Source organism: Pseudoliparis swirei, chromosome 1 (genome assembly GCF_029220125.1).
Source record: "Pseudoliparis swirei isolate HS2019 ecotype Mariana Trench chromosome 1, NWPU_hadal_v1, whole genome shotgun sequence".
In the NCBI taxonomy this organism is placed as follows: Eukaryota; Metazoa; Chordata; class Actinopteri; order Perciformes; family Liparidae; genus Pseudoliparis; species Pseudoliparis swirei.
In genome coordinates, this window is record NC_079388.1 from 20,811,295 (window position 1) to 20,817,366 (window position 6,072).

The following is a 6,072-nucleotide window of genomic DNA, read 5'->3' on the forward strand; positions in this document are numbered from 1 at the left end:
ATAAATAGAAATTAAAACATGTAAATAGGAAACAGGCAATTTGGAAACGGGGCGGCGGCTTATAGACCGGAAATAACCACGGGGCGCACTTAAGGGGGTGGTAAACAAACGCCGCGAGGAAAGAGAGTACATAGCGGACGATCTGCGGCATGAGAACGGGCATCTACAAGTCCGGAGAGGCAGCCGGTAAGGGAGGCGAACTCTGAACGCTGAGCGACTGTTTGACTTTCACTTTCACTGCCAGTGCGGGACTGTGGTCAACTCAGCCGACACTTAAATTTCTGTGCGCCTATAGACTGATGTTGACGGTAAACGCATTCGATCGGGAGCGCGCGAGGGTTTTGATAAAGTTAGCGGACGGATTCACGTGACACAACATCCGGTTTTGCAAAGTTAGCGGAAAGAACTACGTGACACAACATCCGTTTTTCAAAATAAGATGTCGACAAATCATACACTAGCATATACAAGTAAACAATTAACTGATTTTGAATCTTTATAGATCGTTTATGAGATTTAGCTTAATTATGCTAACATTAAAACGTGTTTACTGTACCAAGGAAGAGTTTATAAAAATAAAACTCAGACTTTTGTATATTAAAAAAATCCTGTATATAGATTTCCCCAACAGTTCCAGGAAATGAATGATGCAGCTGTGTTCAAGACAGTCCTGACTTCCATTATCCTGGGAATCAGACATATCTACGTTCCCAATTGGGAGATATTTCAAAGTAAATGTCCTAAATGTTTACGAGAAATCGGTCATTTCTTTCATGTTTGAAGTGCTTTATATACATTTTTCCTGATAATGCCCGGCATTGACTGATGCAGCTGTGTTCAGGACAATCCAGACTTCCATTATCCTGGGAATAAGACATATCTACGGACCCAATTGGGAGATATTTCAAATTAAAAGTCCTAAATGTTTAAAGAAATCGGTCATTTATTTCATGTTCGAAGTGCTTTATCTATGTTTTCCCCCATAATGCCCGGCATTGACCGATGCAGCTGTGTTCAGGACAATCGAGACTTCCATTATCCTGGGAATCAGACATATCTACGGTCCCAATTTGGAGATATTTCAAATTAAAAATCCAAAATCTTTAGAGAAATCGGTCATTTCTTTCATGTTTAAAGAAATCGGTCATTTCTTTCATGTTTGAAGTGCTTTATCTATGTTTTTCCCCATAATGCCCGGCATTGACTGATGCAGCTGTGTTCAGGACAATCCAGACTTCCATTATCCTGGGAATCAGACATATCTACGGACCCAATTGGGAGATATTTCAAATTAAAAGTCCTAAATGTTTAAAGAAATCGGTCATTTATTTCATGTTCGAAGTGCTTTATCTATGTTTTTCCCCATAATGCCCCGCATTGACTGATGCAGCTGTGTTCAGGACAATCCACACTTCCATTATCCTGGGAATAAGACATATCTACGGACCCAATTGGGAGATATTTCAAATTAAAAGTCCTAAATGTTTAAAGAAATCGGTCATTTATTTCATGTTCGAAGTGCTTTATCTATGTTTTTCCCCATAATGCCCGGCATTGACCGATGCAGCTGTTTTCAGGACAATCCAGACTTCCATTATCCTGGGAATCAGACATATCTACGGTCCCAATTTGGAGATATTTCAAATTAAAAATCCAAAATCTTTAGAGAAATCGGTCATTTCTTTCATGTTTAAAGAAATCGGTCATTTCTTTCATGTTTGAAGTGCTTTATCTATGTATTTCCCCATAATGCCCGGCATTGACTGATGCAGCTGTGTTCAGGACGATCCACACTTCCATTATCCTGGGAATAAGACATATCTACGGACCCAATTGGGAGATATTTCAAATTAAATGTCCTAAATGTTTAAAGAAATCGGTCATTTATTTCATGTTCGAAGTGCTTTATCTATGTTTTTCCCCATAATGCCCGGCATTTACCGATGCAGCTGTGTTCAGGACAATCCAGACTTCCATTATCCTCGGAATCAGACATATCTACGGTCCCAATTTGGAGATATTTCAAATTAAAAGTCCTAAATGTTTAAAGAAATCGGTCATTTATTTCATGTTCGAAGTGCTTTATCTATGTTTTCCCCCATAATGCCCGGCATTGACCGATGCAGCTGTGTTCAGGACAATCGAGACTTCCATTATCCTGGGAATCAGACATATCTACGGTCCCAATTTGGAGATATTTCAAATTAAAAATCCAAAATCTTTAGAGAAATCGGTCATTTCTTTCATGTTTAAAGAAATCGGTCATTTCTTTCATGTTTGAAGTGCTTTATCTATGTTTTTCCCCATAATGCCCGGCATTGACTGATGCAGCTGTGTTCAGGACAATCCAGACTTCCATTATCCTGGGAATAAGACATATCTACGGACCCAATTGGGAGATATTTCAAAGTAAATTTCCTAAATGTTTAAAGAAATCGGTCATTTATTTCATGTTCGAAGTGCTTTATCTATGTTTTTCCCCATAATGTCCGGCATTGACTGATGCAGCTGTGTTCAGGACAATCCACACTTCCATTATCCTGGGAATAAGACATATCTACGGACCCAATTGGGAGATATTTCAAATTAAAAGTCCTAAATGTTTAAAGAAATCGGTCATTTATTTCATGTTCGAAGTGCTTTATCTATGTTTTTCCCCATAATGCCCGGCATTGACCGATGCAGCTGTTTTCAGGACAATCCAGACTTCCATTATCCTGGGAATCAGACATATCTACGGTCCCAATTTGGAGATATTTCAAATTAAAAATCCAAAATCTTTAGAGAAATCGGTCATTTCTTTCATGTTTAAAGAAATCGGTCATTTCTTTCATGTTTGAAGTGCTTTATCTATGTATTTCCCCATAATGCCCGGCATTGACTGATGCAGCTGTGTTCAGGACGATCCACTTCCATTATCCTGGGAATAAGACATATCTACGGACCCAATTGGAGATATTTCAAATTAAATGTCCTAAATGTTTAAAGAAATCGGTCATTTATTTCATGTTCGAAGTGCTTTATCTATGTTTTTCCCCATAATGCCCGGCATTTACCGATGCAGCTGTGTTCAGGACAATCCAGACTTCCATTATCCTCGGAATCAGACATATCTACGGTCCCAATTTGGAGATATTTCAAATTAAAAGTCCTAAATGTTTAAAGAAATCGGTCATTTATTTCATGTTCGAAGTGCTTTATCTATGTTTTCCCCCATAATGCCCGGCATTGACCGATGCAGCTGTGTTCAGGACAATCGAGACTTCCATTATCCTGGGAATCAGACATATCTACGGTCCCAATTTGGAGATATTTCAAATTAAAAATCCAAAATCTTTAGAGAAATCTGTCATTTCTTTCATGTTTAAAGAAATCGGTCATTTCTTTCATGTTTGAAGTGCTTTCTCTATGTATTTCCCCATAATGCCCGGCATTGACTGATGCAGCTGTATTCAGGACAATCCACACTTCCATTATCCTGGGAATAAGACATATCTACGGACCCAATTGGGAGATATTTCAAAGTAAATTTCCTAAATGTTTAAAGAAATCGGTCATTTATTTCATGTTCGAAGTGCTTTATCTATGTTTTTCCCCATAATGTCCGGCATTGACTGATGCAGCTGTGTTCAGGACAATCCAGACTCCCATTATCCTGGGAATCAGACATATCTACGGTCCCAATTTGGAGATATTTCAAATTAAATGTCCAAAATCTTTAGAGAAATCGGTCATTTCTTTCATGTTTAAAGAAATCGGTCATTTCTTTCATGTTTGAAGTGCTTTATCTATGTTTTTCCCCATAATGCCCGGCATTGACCGATGCAGCTGTGTTCAGGACAATCCAGACTTCCATTATCCTGGGAATCAGATATATCTACGGTCTCAATTTGGAGATATTTCAAATTAAAAATCCAAAATCTTTAGAGAAATCGGTCATTTCTTTCATGTTTAAAGAAATCGGTCATTTCTTTCATGTTTGAAGTGCTTTATCTATGTTCTTCCCCATAATGCCCGGCATTGACTGATGCAGCTGTGTTCAGGACAATCCAGACTTCCATTATCCTGGGAATCAGACATATCTACGGACCCAATTGGGAGATATTTCAAATTAAAAGTCCTAAATGTTTAAAGAAATCGGTCATTTATTTCATGTTCGAAGTGCTTTATCTATGTTTTTCCCCATAATGCCCGGCATTGACCGATGCAGCTGTGTTCAGGACAATCCAGACTTCCATTATCCTGGGAATCAGACATATCTACGGACCCAATTGGGAGATATTTCAAATTAAAAGTCCTAAATGTTTAAAGAAATCGGTCATTTATTTCATGTTCGAAGTGCTTTATCTATGTTTTTCCCCATAATGCCCGGCATTTACCGATGCAGCTGTGTTCAGGACAATCCAGACTTCCATTATCCTCGGAATCAGACATATCTACGATCCCAATTTGGAGATATTTCAAATTAAAAGTCCAAAATCTTTAGGGAAATCGGTCATTTCTTTCATGTTTAAAGAAATCGGTCATTTCTTTCATGTTTGAAGTGATTTCTCTATGTTTTTCCCCATAATGCCCGGCATTGACTGATGCAGCTGTGTTCAGGACAATCTTGACTTCAATTATCCTGGGAATCAGACAAATCTACGGTCCCAATTGGGAGATATTTCAAAGTAAATGTCCTAAATGTTTACAAGTAATCGCTAATTTACTTATTGTTTGACGTGCTTTATATATGTTTACCCGGAAAAATCTGGGAAATAATTTGGGAATTGTTAATAAAACATGATTTACCCTTCAACTTCCACTGATATGCATGCAAACTAATACATTGTTTCACACACACACACACACACACACACACTGACAGAAACACATAGACACACATACGTACACACACACACAGGCAGAGACACACATCCTCACACACACAGACACACACTCATACGCACACACTCTTACACACACACAGACAGACAGACACACTCACACACACACACACACAGAATGACAGACACACACGCACACAGACACACACTCTCACACACAGACACACACATACAGAGACATACATACAAACACAAGCAGAATCTCACACACACACACACCCACACACACACAAGCATACTCTGCAGACTGACCCTTGACCTCCCAATTGTCTCTCAGATATAATCCTACTGCTTTATATTTAATATATTATATTTACCTAAATACAATACTTTGAGGTCATGAGGGGAATCCCCTCCAAAACTTTCACAAGAGAGAATTGTCACCGTGCCAATAACCCTTATACGATCCTTAAAACCAGTCGAGGGCCCAGGAGGTCGGAGCGCAGGGAGTCGACCGCCCAGCGGAGAGGCACTCCTCCTCCACCGGGCTGAACCTGCCCTCCCTCTCTGACAGCTTGTGGCTGATGACCCCCCCCCCCCAAACGTCAACTGGCACTGCTCCGTCCACTGGACCTGAGGCACCTCTCCGGGTCAGGTCAGCCAAGGGGCTGGTCAACTCCGTAAAGTTCATGATGAAGCGCCTGTAACACGCCGCCAGCGACAAAACACAACCTCACCTCTTTTTTTTCCGTCTAGGGCGGCGAGGCCGTGATCGACCGAGTGGGACCGCCGAGCACCGGCCATTTGCTTAGAGACGACGTCACCAGATGTTTACAAGATAAGGACGAGATCTGGTCCTCCACCAAGTGGGACCCCAGGTACCGGACCTCCCTCCGCCCAACGGCACACTGCCCCGGGTTGGCCGTGAGCCCCGCCCGCCCCGGGGACTCCAGCACCACGCCCACCCGCTGCACATGCTCCGCCCAGGTGGTGCTGTGGATGATCACATCATCCAAGTAGGCGGCAGCATTGGCAGCGTGCGGATCAACCCGAATCACCTGGCCCACCTCCATCAACGGACACGCCCTCTGGAAGGGGCCGAGGGGAAGGGTGCCGGCCACGGATGCGCCGTTAGCCGCGCCAGGAGCTGCTCCTTCGGGCGGGTGTCGGCCGCTGTCCCCCTGCCAGCTGGTCCTCCGCCAAGGTTATAGCGGTCACTCGGGCGAAAGGGCGGTGGCAGCGGCCC